Source organism: Mixophyes fleayi, chromosome 1, assembly GCF_038048845.1.
Source record: "Mixophyes fleayi isolate aMixFle1 chromosome 1, aMixFle1.hap1, whole genome shotgun sequence".
Lineage (NCBI taxonomy): Eukaryota > Metazoa > Chordata > Amphibia > Anura > Limnodynastidae > Mixophyes > Mixophyes fleayi.
This window is the reverse complement of record NC_134402.1, coordinates 152,490,202-152,508,525: the sequence shown is the minus strand read 5'-3', so window position 1 is coordinate 152,508,525 and position 18,324 is coordinate 152,490,202. Positions and strand designations below refer to the sequence as shown.

Below are 18,324 nucleotides of genomic sequence, written 5' to 3'. Positions count from 1 at the left end.
CTGTGGCAAGATGTTGTTGTCATCATCCTCAGCCTCATAATTACTCTCATCAGTTTTGTACATCATCCTCACACATTATTAATTCATCACCGCTGGAATCCACCGTTACAGAAGTCTAAGTATTTTGAACTTATTGGTGGGAAAGGCGTTCCTCGTGGAACTTAAAGTACATTTTTATGAATATCGTCTTTTCCACATTTTGAGGAAGTAGCCTCCTACGCCGATCACTGACAAGGTTCCCGGCTGTGCTGAAAACACTTTCCGAGTACACACTGGAGGGTGGGCAGCTTAGGCAGTGCAAAGCGAGTTGGTACATGGGTCTCCAAATGCCCTTTTTTCCCCCCAGTATGTAAGGAACTGTCTGATGTGTCTATTTCTATGCTGTCGTGAAAATAATCCTCCATCATCCTTTGTATGCTGATAGTAGGATCAGGTGAAGTTACGGCAGAGGTGACAAGTTTTTTGGTCAATTCTTTTAGACCAGACCAGGGGGTAAATGTATGAATGTCCGATTTCTGCAAGTCGCCGGAAATCGGCGACTTTGCAGTGAAAGTTTAAAGGGGCGATGGCTTGTAAATGCAAACTTGCCTTTAAAAGCCATCGCTGCTTTAAATTTTACCTGCAAAGTTGCCGATTTCCGGCCTCTTGCAGAAATCGGACATTCATACATTTACCCCCAGATATCAAAATTTGGTGCAGAGTCATCTGTAACATCCCTGGGTCTCTTGCTTCAGTTGGTGGCAAGGCAAATTAAATTGCTCTTGCAGCGGCTGCAATCTCCTACATGCCGGAAATGTCCAGATATTTTACAGGCCACAGACAGCATCTCCTGCACTTCCCTGTCATTTTTTAAAAAGCTCTGCACCACCAAGTTTGTTGTGTGAGCAAAACAGGGAATGTGATGGAATTCACCCAGCTGTAATGCTCTCACAATATTGGTGGCGTTTTCAGAAATGACACATCCTGAGGATAGGATAAGCCATGTTGCAATGACATCCCTTAATTTTTGTAACAGATTGTCAGTTGTATGCCTCTTAGTGAAGCAGGTGATACACAGAGTAGCCTGCCTCTGACAAATGTGACGTACTTGGGTACATGTGCTGGTGAAGGCGATTCACAAACCCAGTGGGCTGTCACAGTCATCTAATCTTTAGTTTGCCCAGTTCCGCTTGTCCACATATCTGTGGTTTAGTGTACAGTGGGTAGAATGGCATTTTGCAGCCCAATAATAACATTTTTACGAACCTTCTGGTAGAGGTGAGGAATAGCTTTTCTATTGAAATGGTGTTGTGACGGAATTTGGCAATGGGGACCCAAGTCTTCAAGTAACTGTCTAAAACAAGCTGCATTAATAGTGGATATTGGACACAGATCTAATACGAGCATAGTCCCCATGACGTCTGTGATCCGCTTTGCGACTCTGTGACATCTTTCATACTTGCTAATTCTTGCAAGGGATTGTTTAACAGTCATTTGTTGTAAACTACTAGTAGTCTTCTTCTTGGTCTGCTTCTAGGATGAAGATTCACCTCCAGCAGCAGCAACAGCAGCAGCTGTGGAACTAATGCTCAAGAATTCTTCTGAGGAATCCAGGATAGTAGAGGAGTCATTTAGCCTTAGCAACTTGGAAGCAGGACTAACTCCGATCGCTACTGAGGATATTGATGAGGACGGTGTTGTGGGTGTAGATTGCAGGTGTCAGGATGTATGTTAGAGAAGGGCCCTAGCATATGTTGGACTGCTTGTTGTTATTTTTTACCATAACTTTCTGATTTTCCCAACACCTTGCCATGAACTTGCGTCAAATGGCGTAACATGAATGAGGTTCCTAGATGGTTAAGGTCCCTCCCTCGACTGACTGTGGTTTTACATACACTACAAGTGGCTAGATAACTGTGTCAGGATTTGGGTAGAAATAATTCCACACATAAGAGGTGGCTTTTTTGGTCTTATGTCCAGGCATGACAATGGCCTTCTTCTTATCACGTGCCAGAACTGCTTCCACTGGTGCAGGATTTACACAAACAACATCATTCTCATCAACATCCTCATTAGCGCTCCCAAGTCAGCTACACAAATATCCCCCTAATCCTGTTCCAATTCCAAAGTGGCATCCTTAATTGGTGTATCTCTGGCTACATTCGGGCTGTTCAGTTCACACAACAGCAGAAATGCTGAAAGGGGCCTTCTTTATGGATACACTATCAGAGTGGTCACAATTACACATAGCACTCATGGATGGACTCTCCTCAGGGATTGGTGTCATTTCTGAATCTGAGCATACATTTTCCTTTAATGCCTTACTGTTTTCTTCCAGCTCGGCTTTTACACGTAACAGTATTTGTGCACCACTTTTGGAGTCCGAATTATTTGGTCTTGCTTGGTTACGAGTGACCTTACATGAAGATGCCTCAGTAACAATTTTAGATCTCACACTCATAAAGAAAGGTGATGGCCTCATTCTTTCTTTGCCACTGCGTGTGTAGAATAGCATGTTGGCAATTAGATTTTTTTTGGCAGATGACTTTTCCTGGATTACAGCGCTTTTTTTCTTCACCACGGTAAAAGGTGTTTTTTTTTATGTTTTTTCCCTGACTTAAAGAGACTATGTACTTTTGCATAGGCTTTACCAGATGACGTACATGGAGTACTATCATCAGGACTGGTGGCAGCAGCTGCTTGCTGCTCCTGCTCTTCTGTGTACTGCTGTGAATCCATTTGGATAACACCCTACTACACTTTTTGGTGCAAATTCAGAAGAAAAGCCTGCAAGGACTAGTATTTGTATTTAAGCAATGACAATTAGCAACGGAGCTCTTGTCTTTGGGTGTATATAACACCATACACTTTTTGGTGCAAATTCAGAAGAAAACCCTGCAAGGACTAGTATTTGTATTTCAGCAATGACAATTCGCAATGGAGCTATGAAGCTCTTCTCATTGGGTGTATATAACACCCTACACTTTTTGGCGAAAATTCAGAAGAAAAGTGTCAAGGGCACTAGGAGTCTTGCCCAGGAATTCACCAGATGACTGGGCTTGCCAGAGTAGTGAAGTTCACACAACGGTCCTCTGGTAGCAGGGTGACTAGCGGAACATATATCACAGCAGATGGAGAAAGAATGCCAATAAATAATAGGAACGTCAGTGACTTGCAGCAATCTTTGGTCAATGAATCAGCGACTAGTTGATATAGCGGAAAGGCAGATTTGAACACGAAGATCAGGATGGACGTGAGTAGATGCAGGGAGGTAGCAGGGAAGTCAGTGGTCTGCGTACAGCAAGTTGTACCACTGCTTATGGTGAGAAGACTTGTCCAGGTGCAGGTAGGTAGCGGGGAAGTCAGTGGTCTGCGTATAGCAAGTTGTACCACTGCTTATGGTGAGAAGACTTGTCCAGGTGCAGGTAGGTAGCGGGGAAGTCAGTGGTCTGTGTATAGCAAGTTGTACCACTGCTTATGGTGAGAAGACTTGTCCAGGTGCAGGTAGGTAGCGGGGAAGTCAGTGGTCTGCGTATAGCAAGTTGTACCACTGCTTAATAGGTGAGGATGTGTACAGGTGTCGATGAGTGGAAGCATACAAAGGATAATAGGATGCAGACACTGAGAGCACAGAGGAAACTTGATCCCAATAGATATGCAGCGTATCCAGCAAAGTCTATAACGGTATGTGTGGCGCTGCTTGGTAGAGACTTGCTCAGCACAGATATGCAGGCCAATAATGGATAGTCAATCACAATGATGCATATAACGACTGAGTAGTACCTTTAATTCCAAACAGGTATGCAGCTTAACAATAACAGTCTATAGCGGGTATGGATACCGCTGCTGAGAGTGGAAACTTATCCTAGCGGATATGCAGAGTAAACGTAGAAAGTCAATAACAGATAGGCATACCGCTATTCAGTAGAACAGTCTGTCCACAGGGAGATGCAGGAACTGCAGAGACGCTGGACGGCAGAGACGAGTGTAGGAACCACAGGTGAGTAGATCCGGTAATCAGAGTCCAGCTGAGGACACAGGCAGGAAACAGGAGACTGTAGCAGGTATGGAAACCAGCGATGAGTAGCACAGGGAATCCACAGGAACTGAAGACACTAGTAGTACACAGGAGACAGTAGCGGGTATGGAAACCAGCGATGAGTAAATCAGGAATCAGCAGGAAACTGAAGACACTAGTAGAACACAGGAGACACCTTCAGAGACTCACAGGGAATGAGACTCCAAGATCAGGTAATGAGGTAATGAGCACAGGTGCCTTAAATAGGGAGTTGCCTGATCAACCAATTTAGATTAAAAGCAACAGTCACAAGAGTTCTTGGGAGCTGCGCATGCGCAGACCATCAGGATGGCGGATGGCCGCGGTTCAGGATAGGTGCCGGCAGGAAGGCTAGGGAGCCACGCACCAGCGCAGAGGCACTCACGGTCTGGTGAGTGACAGTACCCCCCCTTTTAAAGGTGGGCACAGAACACAAGGAGCCGGGTTTGCCCGGATTCTGGGAATAGAATTTTTTCTGGAGAACTGGGGCATTGAGATCATCAGCCCGGATCCAGGAACGCTCCTCTGGACCAAAGCCCTTCCAGTGCACAAGGAAACGAAGAACTCCTCGCGAAATTTTTGCGTCTAATATATGAGTGATCTCAAACTCCTCCTCTTGATGAAATTGAACTGGCCGAGGTGCTGAAGGAGGAACAGAGAAACAGTTGATGATAAGAGGCTTGAGTAATGACACATGGAAGGCGTTGGAGATACGAAGGTTCTTAGGTAGTAGAAGTTTGAAGCAGACTGGATTTATCACTTGAATGATCCTATATGGACCAATGAAACGAGGAGCAAACTTCATAGATGGAACCTTCAAGCGAATATTTTTGGTAGAAAGCCATATACGATCTCCAATTTTTAGTGGTGGAATAGCCCGCCTCTTTTTATCCGCAAAGGACTTGTATCTGGCAGATGTCTTTTTTAAACAGGTTTTGACCTGAGACCAGATATCTTTGAAGGTCTGACAAACAGTCTCCACAGCAGGAACTTGGGTGGGAGGGAGGGCAGGAAATTCCGGGAAAGACGGATGGTGACCGTAAACCACAAAGAATGGACTTCTTGAAGATGACTCGTGATACATGTTGTTATGGGCGAATTCAGCCCATGGAAGTAAATCTACCCAGTTGTCTTGGTTGGCTGAGGAGAACATCCTAATGAAAGTTTCAAGATCGTGATTGACTCTGTCTGTCCGTTTGATTGAGGATGGTAGGAAGATGAGAGTGATAACCGAATACCCAAGGTCTTACAAAGGGCTCGCCAGAATCTGGAAACGAATTGCACTCCCCTATCCGAAACAATCTCAGAAGGACATCCATGAATTCGGAAAATCTCTTTGATGAAATGATCAGCCAGAGTAGATGAAGAAGGTAAACCGTTCAAAGGAACGAAATGTGCCATTTTCGAAAATCGATCCACCACTACCCAGATGGTTTTACACTTTTTACTTGGAGGAAGATCGGTGACAAAGTCCATACTAATATGGGTCCAAGGTTTGGAAGGAATGAGTAGTGGTTGTAGTAATCCCGCTGGTGTTCTGCGTGGGGTTTTAAACTGGAAACACAGCTCACAAGCGGCCACAAAGTTTTTGACATCTTTCCTCATAGAAGGCCACCAGTAGCTTAGAGAAAGGACTTCTAGGGTCTTGCGTTCACCCGAATGTCCAGAAAAACGTGAGGAATGATACCAGGACAATATTTTCCTCCGTAGAGATGGAGGCACGAGGGTTTTCCCAAATGGTAGCACCTTGGTGGACGAAGTGGCCAGAGTCACACATTTGGGGTCTAAAATAGAATGGTTAGGACCATCTACAACGTCTGAGGACGTCACGAACGCCTGAGACAGGGCGTCTGCTTTTTTATTCTTATAAGCTGGTTTGAAGGTTATAATCAGCTCAAAACGGGAAAAGAAAAGAGACCATCTTGCTTGACGGGGATTCAAGCATTGGGCTGACTGCAGATATGACAGGTTTTTGTGGTCGGTAAAAATGGTTACAGGATGACGAGCTCCCTCCGGCAGATATCTTCACTCCTCTAATGCGGCTTTTATGGCCAACAACTCCTTGTCCCCGATGGTATAATTCTTCTCCGCCGGTAGAAGACCTCGGGAATAGAAGGCACAAGGATGGAATTTTTGTTGCTCCGATCTCTGGGATAATATGGCCCCTAAGTCAACATTAGAGGCGTCTACCTCTAGGAAGAAGGGAAGCGTCACATCAGGCTGTCGAAGAACAGGAGCGAAAGAGAAGGACTCTTTGAGAGACTGGAAAGCTTGAAGGGCCTCGGAGGACCATTGTTTAGTGTTAGCCCCCTTGCGGGTCAGGGCCACTATAGGAGAGGCAATGGACGAAAAACCTTGAATGAAGCGTCTGTAATAATTCGCAAATCCTAAAAAGCGTTGGATTGCTTGGAGAGTAGTTGGCTGGGTCCAACGTAATACAGCGTTCACCTTTTCTGGATCCATCTTAAGACCGACTCCAGACACAATGTATCCCAGGAATGGAATCTGGGATAACTCGAATGAACATTTCTCTAGTTTTCAAAATAAAGAATTTCTTCGGAGTCTGGAAAGGACCTCTGCAACATGTTGATGATGAGTGGGCAGATCCTGAGAAAAAATTAATATGTCGTCCAGGTACACGACGACACAGACATACAGCAAGTCTCGGAAGATCTCATTCACGAAACCCTGGAAGACAGCGGGGGCGTTACACAACCCGAAGGGCATAACTAGATATTCATAATGGCCATCCCTGGTGTTAAAAGCTGTCTTCCATTCGTCTCCGGACTTGATCCGGATTAAATTATAGGCGCCTCGAAGACCCAGCTTGGAAAAGATCCGGGCTCCCTTAATGCGATCGAAGAGCTCGGTAATTAACGGAATAGGGTACCGATTTTTGATGGTAATGGCATTGAGTCCACGATAATCTATGCAGGGACGTAGTGATCCATCTTTTTTCTTCACGAAGAAGAACCCTGCTCCAGCGGGAGAGGTGGAAGGTCGGATAAATCCTCGCTGGAGGTTCTTCTTAATATACTCAGATGTTGCTTGAGTCTCTGGTAATGAAAGTGGATACACACGGCCCCTAGGAGGGTTCTTGCCAGGTTCTAAGTCAATCGGACAATCCCATGCCCGATGAGGAGGAAGGCGTTCTGACTGAACCTTATCGAACACATCCCCGAAGGAAGCATACTGTGGAGAGAGACCCGGTGGACACGGTGAAATGGAAGACTGCTGTATTTTGAGTGGAACAACTTGAGAGAGACAACGATGACGACATTCGGGACCCCAAGAAGTGACTTGAGGAGTATTCCAGCCAATCTGAGGGGAATGAAGTTGAAGCCATGGAAGGCCTGGTACGATGGGACTGGTAGTAACAGGAAGGATCAGTAAAGAATTTTTTTCTTGGTGTAAGGCTCCAATTTGAAGAGTCAGTGGAGACGTACTTTGAGTAATAAGTCTATTAATTATACGTGATCCATCGATAGCAGTAACAGCTATAGGTGCTTTTAAAGGAATCACTGGTAGGGACCATTAATTCACTAGGGAACTAGAGATAAAATTTCCAGCAGCTCCAGAATCTATCAGTGCTTGAGACACAAAGGATTTGGTAGCAAAGGAAATGGTGACATCAAAAGCACAAACCTTTACATTCGTAGAACATGGAGAGGACTCCAGGGACCCTAACCTTACCTCTCCAGAACTGGTTAGGGCCTGGCATTTCCCGACTTCCTAGAACATGAGTTCAGCATGTGAGTAGAGTCAGCGCAATAGATACAGAGTCTATTCTTCACTCTTCGCTCTCTCTCCTCTGATGTTAATTTAGAGCGGCCTACCTCCATAGGTTCTACTAGAGGTGGAGGGTGACGAACTTGGGATACTGAGCGAAGAGGCGCTTTGGAGGAAGTTACTCTTTCGGAATCTCTCTCACGAAACCTCATGTCTACATGATGGCAAAAAGAAATCAAATCATCCAGGGAGGAGGGTAATTCTTGTGAGGTCAGTGCGTCTTTAATCTTGTCGGAAAGCCCCTGCCAGAAGGCGGCTATCAGCGCCTCAGTGTTCCACTGAAGTTCAGAGGCAAGTATCCGAAATTGAATGACATACTGAGCTACAGTCCGAGATCCTTGGCGTAGTCGAAGAATACTGGAAGCTGCGGAGATAAGACGACCAGGTTCGTCAAAAATACTTCGAAATGTAGAAATAAACATGGTACTATCCTCCAATAAGGGGTCATTTCTTTCCCACAGAGGGGAGGCCCATGCGAGAGCCTGTCCGGAAAACAAAGAGATGAGGTAGGCCACTTTGGAACGATGAGTAGGGAAGTTATGAGGTTGAAGTTCAAAATGAACGGAGCATTGGTTAAGAAAACCCCTACAGGTTTTGGGGTCTCCATGATATTTAGAAGGAGTAGGCAGGTGTAGCGTGGAAGCGATAGACACCTGGGATGGCACTGGGGAAGAAGATGGAGGTACTGGAGGATCAACGGTTGCTGCTACATTTTGCACAGGGGTTCCTTGGGAGGCTAAATCCTGACAATATTGCAACAACTGTTGTTGGCGAACATCTTGTTGTTCGATTTGGGTGACCAGATACTGCAGCATCCCTTTAGCTGTTGGTTCCGATCCTGGGTCTGTCATGGCCTGATCTTACTGTCACGGGCACTAGGAGTCTTGCCCAGGAATTCACCAGATGACTGGGCTGACCAGAGTAGTGAAGTTCACACAACGGTCCTCTGGTAGCAGGGTGACTAGCGGAACATATATCACAGCAGATGGAGAGAGAATGCCAATAAATAATAGGAAAGTCAGTGACTTGCAGCAATCTTTGGTCAATGAATCAGCGACTAGCTGATATAGTGGAAAGGCAGATTTGAACACGGAGATCAGGATGGACGTGAGTAGATGCAGGGAGGTAGCAGGGAAGTCAGTGGTCTGCGTACAGCAAGTTGTACCACTGCTTATGGTGAGAAGACTTGTCCAGGTGCAGGTAGGTAGCGGGGAAGTCAGTGGTCTGCATATAGCAAGTTGTACCACTGCTTATGGTGAGAAGACTTGTCCAGGTGCAGGTAGGTAGCGGGGAAGTCAGTGGTCTGCGTATAGCAAGTTGTACCACTGCTTATGGTGAGAAGACTTGTCCAGGTGCAGGTAGGTAGCGGGGATGTCAGTGGTCTGCGTAAAGCAAGTTGTACCACTGCTTAATAGGTGAGGATGTGTACAGGTGTCGATGAGTGGAAGCATACAAAGGATAATAGGATACAGACACTGAGAGCACAGAGGAACTTGATCCCAATAGATATGCAGCGTATCCAGCAAAGTCTATAACGGTATGTGTGGCGCTGCTTGGTAGAGACTTGCTCAGCACAGATATGCAGGCCAATAATGGATAGTCAATCACAATGATGCATATAACGACTGAGTAGTACCTTTAATTCCAAACAGGTATGCAGCTTAACAATAACAGTCTATAGCGGGTATGGATACAGCTGCTGAGAGTGGAAACTTATCCTAGCGGATATGCAGAGTAAACGTAGAAAGTCAATAACAGATAGGCATACCGCTATTCAGTAGAACAGTCTGTCCACAGGGAGATGCAGGAACTGCAGAGACGCTGGACGGCAGAGACGAGTGTAGGAACCACAGGTGAGTAGATCCGGTAATCAGAGTCCAGCTGAGGACACAGCCAGGTAACAGGAGACTGTAGCAGGTATGGAAACCAGCGATGAGTAGCACAGGGAATCCACAGGAACTGAAGACACTAGTAGTACACAGGAGACAGTAGCGGGTATGGAAACCAGCGATGAGTAAATCAGGAATCAGCAGGAAACTGAAGACACTAGTAGAACACAGGAGACACCTTCAGAGACTCACAGGGAATGAGACTCCAAGATCAGGTAATGAGGTAATGAGCACAGGTGCCTTAAATAGGGAGTTGCCTGATCAACCAATTTAGATTAAAAGCAGCAGTCACAAGAGTTCTTGGGAGCTGCGCATGCGCAGACCATCAGGATAGCGGACGGCCGCGGTTCAGGATAGGTGCCGGCAGGAAGGCTAGGGAGCCACGCACCAGCGCAGAGGCACTCACGGTCCGGTGAGTGACAAAAAGCCTGCAATGACTAGTATTTGTAATTCAGCAATGACAATTAGCAACGCTGCTCTCCTTTTTGTGTTACCTATGTAACATTGTAGAATTTTACTGCAAAATTACACCAACCCTGACAGCATTAGTTTTTTTTTTATTTTCATGCAATGAGAATTACCAACGCAGCTCTCCTTTTTGTGTGTTACCTATATAACACAGTAGAATTGGACTGCAGAATTACATCAACCCTGTAAGCACTATTATTTTAATTTTCTGCAATGAGATTGACGCAGGAGCTCTCCTATCTGTGTGCTACCTATATAACACAGTAGAATTGGACAGCAGAATTACACCAACCCTGACAGCAGCAATAGTATTTGTATTTTTCTGCAATGAGATTTAACACTGGAGCTATGGAGCTCTCCTGAATGTCACTGATTACTTTCTTTAACACTGCTACCACCCTCCTTTTTCAATTCTCTAACTTTGCCTGCCCAACTGCTCAACACTCTATGCTACCCCTTCTGTATCCCTCTCTCAACTGGCACTAGATCGCCGTAGAGGGCGGTATTTATAGATTCCAAAATAGCGAGATTCGAGATCTGACGACGTCACAATGACATTTTGCCTTGTGTTGGAATCCGAAAAAAGCGAAAAGGACTTGGATCCCCTAATTCCGGGTGTCTTCGGTTTCTGAGTAACCGAGCCTGAGCATCTCTATTAAAAAGTAGATATGTATGTCCTTCTGTCTTGTGTCTTACATAGGGATGTCAAGGCCTGGGAATATAGGTTGGTTTTCTGTTATATATTTTCCCTATTTACTTTTTCTTTCTGGAAAATTGGAAACATTTAAAATTTGTGGATAAATGATGATGAATTACCTTTTTAAAGCAAATTGTTCATAAATTCCTTTCCCAATGTAATATAAACTATATAATGTAAGATCTGCAATATTTATTCAGACAATATCTGCATATCAAGAACAAGCTGTGCAGTGCTCTCAAGATTCATTCAGTCACCAGGTGGCGCTGCAACTACTATTAGAAGGGCAGAGCCAAGCACACAGACAGTATTGTGGTCTTCAAATAAAATATAAATGATTCAAAAGGCTGGTGGGATGACCACATTTTTGTGTATCAGAAGTGCCCAGCAGTCGTTAAATAAATATGTTATGGTAGATCATGATGATTATAAAAATACATGCAAGTATGCTTATTCCGATATTCGTTTTGTACAAGAAGTCCTGCTGTTTCATCTTCTTCAACTATAACACCAGCATTACAATAAACTTCCTCAAGTAACCAAATATTGAATAGATATTGGTAGAAAGTTTTTTTTAATTATACAGATGACCATAATCTTTGCCCAGCAACTATTCTTTATGCAAGCCTCTGTTAAGATTCAGAATATACACCTCTAATGCATACTTGCTGACTTTTTCTGGTACCCCTCCCGGAGATCTCGGAGGGGAGGTGAAGTGTGACTGGGGTGAGAGACGGGGTGCAGAGAATCGCATTATGATGCCCCTCCCATGTAACTCTGTGATGCAATAGTGCATTTCACTGCAGAGGCAAGGCCAAAGTGTCTAGAGTCCGGAATTCAGAGGTGTCCCAGAAATTCCAAGAGAGTGGGCAGGCATGCTGTAATACAACATGTCCAAGGAAATATCAACAAAGCCCTTTGTATTGAAGTACTTACAGATGGATGAACAAATGTGCGGAGAGAATGAATCATAAACTTTGTGATAACAACACAGACATATTGGAACACGAGAGAACATACATAATGTACTGTATTTTAGTAGTAAAATATGTGAAGACCTACAGAAGATTGTAAAATGCTAAAGAATTGGTAGGCGCTATATAAATAAATGAAGATTAAGAGTTCCAAAGTATATGCTTTGCCGATTGTCATTGCAAGTACTATTAAAGCAACATGGGAGATCATAATGGATGAACATTCACATATTACAGCAATAGGGTGTACATCCCAGAATTAAATCTGCATGCATCATGTTTGCAATGTCCGACTCGGACATTGCAAAAGAAAGAAATGATCAAATATATAAAGTATACTCTCATTGTATCTATAGTATTTAAGAATAACCAGAAAGAATAGAATACAAAGAATAAAATAGTGACACTATTAAAATAGATAAAATAGTAAATGTGTAAAATAGCAATTTTTGCAAATTGCCGATATCCGGTGACTTTGCATGGTAAATTTAAAGCGGCAATAGCTTTTAAGGCAAGTTTGATACATTTACCCCTTAGACTCTGTAGTAAAACTAAAAGAGGTAAAGTAGTATTCTTATTTGAAAGTTTGCTAAATAAAAAACATCCATAATAATAATTGAGAAACTTCAGATTCCCAGAACCAGAAAAGTAAAGAACACAGTACCTGATGAGTATATATATTCTTGGTTCAGCTGGAGAACTCCATGAAGATTTAGAAGCAAATCTCTTCAGCAATCACTGCATCTGAATTAGACAGTGTGCTTCTGACAAACATTCCTTATCATATGGGACAGATAAAATCTGCTTACAAGAACAGAATAAGAAAAAGTTAGATTTTATCAAGAGATGGCAAGACGTTTGTTGCCGATAAATGCATGCTACTACCAATCTACTGGATCCAAGCAGTGGCGCACGCAGGGGGGGTTTCTGGGTCTCCAGAAACCCCCCCCACCCGCTAAAAAAATGCCCTACATATCGGCACTGTACTATACAGCAGTCGCGGCGCTGTCTAAGAAGCGTCCGCGGCGGTGCTAGCTTCTTTGACAGCGCCGCGGCTGCTGTATAGTACAGTGCAGCCGATGCGCAGCAGCTCTCTAGGGTTTTTTTTTTTTTTCGGGGGTGGAGGAAACCCCCCCTGATAAATCCTCCATGCGCCCCTGCCAAGATTGAAGAAGCAAATATGTGGCAAGAGTGCACTTCTCCTGATGCAGACACGAACAACTTCTTGTTTGTTTACTTTGCTTTATTGTCAGAACGACAGACAATGGTAGACAACATATAAGTTTCACACATTTTTTTTTCTGACTTCGGTATGTCTTCTGCTTTACGACAACTCCTGGCGGCGTGACAATGTCATTTTCAATTAAGGTAGTGCGCCCAGGAATGGTAGAGATGACATCCCTGTTCCGACATATCATTTCTTAAGTCTGTTGTTTCTGCTTAATAGAAACTACCTGACGAGAAGTGTGCCCATCATACCAAGGTTTAAGGAGATTGACATGGTATATTTGCTTCTCCCTTCTCCTCAACAGACAAACCCTGTTATTGACGGGACCAACTGCCTCTAGGACTTCATGTGGACCTTGCCAGTGAGCGAAAAGTTTGCTTTCCTGGGTAGGAAACAGGACTAGGGCCTTGTCTCCAGGCTTGAAAGATCAAACTACAGTACTTTTATCATAACTTCTCTTCTGCCATTCCTGTGCCTCTTTTGCATGCTGCTGTACAATGGGCCGTATCTTTCCTAGCCTCTCATACATTTAGGAAACAAATTGTACCAGATTTGGCTCCTTGGGGCCCTGCAGCTCCCACCCTTCCTTCAACATATCCACAATACCCCTGGGCTGTCTCAAGAACAATAACTCAAAGGGAATAAACCCTTTTGAAGCTTAAGATGGCAAACATCAAACAAGGTATAAGAGTGTCCCAAACTTTTTTTCCTGCATGACGGCTTTCCTGAGCATGTGCTTTGACGTGCAGTTAAAGTGCTCCATTAAACCATCCGTTTGTGGATGGTACACGGAGGTGTGAAGAGCCATCACCCATAACAACTGGCACATGTCCTTCATTAGCTTGGACATTTCTCAATGGCTATCCGGTGAAAGGGAACTTGTAGTATTGGTATTGGGATGAGAGGCACCCTGTACATGGGTTTGTGACAGGTTCTCTGGCAAATTGGACAGGACCAGCAATACCTTTTCACAGCCATGTGTAAACCGGGTCAGTAAAACCAAGTAGTGTTCTCATGTTTTATCCTTCCCCAGGTATAAAGTTGCATTGTTAAATTGGTCATGAGCAAAGTATTGCAGAGGAAACAAAATTGGTATTGAAGACCAGTCCGTATCCTTACTGATAGGTGGTGTGGGCTCATCCTCCTATGCTACTTTTGACTGTCTATGGTTCCCCGCACGTGGATACTTTTGAGGGACACCTGCTGTAAACCCCCAAAATAGCAATTTGGTTTGGCCATTCCCAATGATCAAGGCCCAAATGTTGTAGGTTTACTGGCTGATGCTTCAAGACCAAGCTTCCGACCGTTGTATCAGTTGCCGGATTGTCCAACCAGACTTGCTCACCAGGGACCTCTTTAAACACCCCAGAATGAGAGGATATGGGAGTTTTGGCACTATAGTAGCCTTCACCATAATTGTTTGGTTTTTAAATGTGACTGGCAGAAGTGTTCTCTCATACTACTCCGTTATCCCATGTGTGCACAGGACCTTCACCTTGGGCAACCGAGTAGTTATGGTTTCGGGCAAGGCCAAGCTGGATGTAAATTTACTCCCTCAGTCAACCAAAACTAAAACAAGATTTTGGTTGTTAAGCGCAGCTTGGATAAGCAGGCCCAACATACGAAACAGAACAGTTCATGGGTTTCGGTGATTTAGGACACTTGGCCCTGAAGTAGCCTGGCTCACCGCATTCAAAGCACATTGGATTAGACCCCTTTTTAACCAGCCCTCTGTTAGTGGTAGTGCAGCCTTTTTTTAAATTTTTGAAAAGCTCAGCCAATTGTGCTCTGATTGGTTTGTCTTTGTCATAGCGCCACTCGTGGTAATTATTGACTTGGCATGGCCCCGTAACCCCAATGCGAGCTAATATCTCAGATTTAAGGATGGATAATAAGATGCCCGGTCCTCATCCAGATCCGTATAGGCACGCTGAGCTTTGTCAGTTAGATATGGTGCCATCCTCTCAGCCTAAATTTCAGGAGGCCAAATTGCCCTTTTTGCAGCTCTCTCAAAGGACACCAGATACGCTTCTATGTCATCAGCTGGTGACATTTTCTTCAGAGCTGGACTAGATGGTACATTCTAACAACTAACTCTTTCCTTAAGGGCCTGGTGTTTTCCTCCTGTGCCTCTGTAACTCGTAGTACCTGAACTTGTTGCTCTTGCTGTGCAGCGGCCACATTCACAAGGGCTCTCAAAACTTCCTCCATAATAATGTCTATGTCGGTTGGGTAGCGGAAACTTGCTACCCTGAGCCCCCGCACGTCTGACACCACTTGTGGCAAGAGCACACTTTTCCTGATATAGCCACAAACAACTTCTTGTTTGTTTAATTTGGCAAAGTAGTGGGCAACATATAAGTTTCACACACTTTCTCATGACCCTAACGCTAACTTAACAGAGACCAGCTCTCTAGACACTGGTCAACTTATTTAGCAACAGTTACGCTGAACAAAGAAAACAGACAGGTTTTTATATTAGACACTCCTCCCACAGCCCAAGCTTCATGGGCAGGTGACTTTCCCACCTTACCTTTAAAAGGGAGTTCTCATCAGCTGCTCTGGTGATTGCTCTTACTGCAGACACACCCTGTCAACCTGCGGCCTCTCTGGAAAAAATAGACTTTCAAACCATGTAAGTTAAATAAGACTTTATACTATTTTTTTGTCACACACAGGTCCTCCACCTCTTTATCTTTAAACTAGGTGCACTGCTGCACAAATGTGTAACTCTGTTTGCATCCTTTCTCTGCAGATTGCCAGCTAAATACCTCAATTTGTTACATTTAGTAATGATAGAATTACCACTGCCTTTGATTTTTTTGCAAAACAAAATTCAACACGGTTAGAACTCACTGTTAGAAACAGACAGAATATCGCCAGGTGATTGATCTAGAAATGCAGTCTATGCCAAAGATATTGTTATTTTTTTTATTTATTTAGCACCACCATATATGCATCACTGTACAAAGAATATTTGTAATTCACATCACTCCCTACCCCATTGGAGCTTACAGTCTAAATTCACTAACACAAAAGCACACACACACTAGAGTCCAATTTGGTCAGCAGCTTATTAACCTACTAGTACAAGTTTGTAAAAGAGTGGACAAACTTATCACAATCTGGGAAAATCTTTAATTTTCGAAGTTTATGAAGATGGTGAATATGAAGAATCATAAGAAGTGGAAACCGCTGAGAGTGATAGCTTAGAAAATTAGTCTGATGAGACAAAGTTTTATGATGTGGAAATGATTTAATTCAATGAGTCATCTCCCACACTTTTTTATTATTTACATAATTCTGTTTTGTAATGTTGATAATGGCTTCTTGAACTCTATGTGTAATAAAATTGAAAACAGTTTAAATTAAAAAAGGTACATTTGTAATTACTTTCATAATATACATTCCAACATCTTTAAATTAAATAAATATGCCAAATTTGATAATCTTATTGTCGTGAACATAGAGAACTAGTTATTTATAAAGCCTAAATCATAACTGCAGTGTAAATATGGGATATTAATTGAACCCATTAAATCCTTTTAACTACTAAAGTGTAAAATGTGATGACAGAAAGTCTGTTGTATGTATATTTGATGGATCTGCACATTCAAGTGTGAGAAGATAGGAGTGTCACCTGGTACAGGTTCAAAGAGCCCTTGCTGGGAGATATATCCTGGTCTGGGATGGAGTTTTGACACCTGAATAGACTTTTAGGAACCGCTCAGCATGGTGTCTGGCTCAAAGAGCCCATGTGCTGACTTGGCTATATGTGATATAGATAAAAATAATTCAGTTTTAAAATATGCAACTTAAAATCAATAAAAGTAGTGATCAACCACATATTCTCAATAGTATGATGAAGGGCAACTCATATGTCAAATTAAGAATTCTGCCCCACAGAGAAGTTAAGGAAATGTCTGTTAGCTCTATGAATACACTGTAATTAGGCGTGTTTAATATCAAAAGATGGACAAATTCATAGGGGATTTATTATAATGTCTTTATCTATAATAAAATTGGGTCTGTGTGACGCTCCACAGAAAAGTTAGGTCACATAGTAGAATTGGGTAGTAAATCAGACAAAATGCAAATGGTGATTGAAAAAAATATCACAGACCACAACCCCCGGGAGATGGGAAGGTGTAAGGGTGTCTTTAAAAATCGGAGACCAGTTACAACAAACTGTCATTCTTTTGGGAAAATCAATCCACATTGATAAGCTGTCCATCTTCCTAGCCAATTTCCCATGGCACAGGTTATAAAACTCATGTAAGTTATGATCTGAATGTAACCCTTTTTATTTTAAACTGTTTTGCTTGTGTATGTTATATCAGTTGTTTATTAATTGTTTTTCTTTATATCTGAATGCCCTGTACCTTTGTATATTAAATCTATATAGTTAGTAAGTTGCGTCCTTGATAGTCTAACAAATCCATTAGCCTATTAAGAAGAATATAGCTTGACCAAGTTAACCCTTTGAATGCCGGTGTGTGATTTGTTGATACATTTGATTAACAAGCTTAGTGTGTGCCTGCATTTACATTTGTGTAACAGACTAGGAGGTGTGAAGAGTTAACCTTTTGTTTGCTGGTTGGGGCCTTGTTAGCCTGTGGTAGCTAGAAGCCTTGTGTGCCAGTGTGAGACAGTATATTGGGGTCCTATTGCAGTATTCAATAGGTGGTGGCAAACCTGAAGTGTGTGGGGGTGTGAGCGCTGTATGGGGGTGATTCAGTAGGTCTATAAGCTGTGTGATAGGTACGACTGCGGGCTGGAATCGTGTGCAACCTCATACAGCAAATACCCAAAGACACGGCAACTGGGAGCGTGTTTGTGACACTTAGCAACAAATTAAGTTATACATAATACATTTCATCTTCTTTAAGTTTAATGTGAATTTAGATCTGTGACTTGTGCTAAAAAAATAAGTAGTGATAATTAAATAACTTTGTTTCATGGTTTAAACATTTTCAAAAACACTGACTAGTATAGTATGAGTGTAAAGTAGCAGTGAACAAAATATAAACATTTTGGATTTGAATCCAAGAAGGTCATTACTTGATTCCTCCTCTTTGTAGGTGCATTTCAGAGACCATAATTTTACAGAAAGTTTGCATCTGCATTAAATTTGCAATAGGGACATGTTATGAAAACTCTATAATATCCTACTCAATCCAACTAGATGTTTTTTACTTCTGAGATTCATGTGCAGAGCACAACATTATAGTATCTAATAAAAA

At 43.0% G+C, this 18,324-nt stretch overlaps 1 protein-coding gene across 2 annotated transcripts in view; it reads left to right on the top strand.

The window, feature by feature from the left end:
• CCSER1 (coiled-coil serine rich protein 1) overlaps positions 1-18,324 on the top strand; it is a 794,335-nt gene that overhangs the window by 287,204 nt on the left and 488,807 nt on the right. The window lies entirely within an intron of this gene.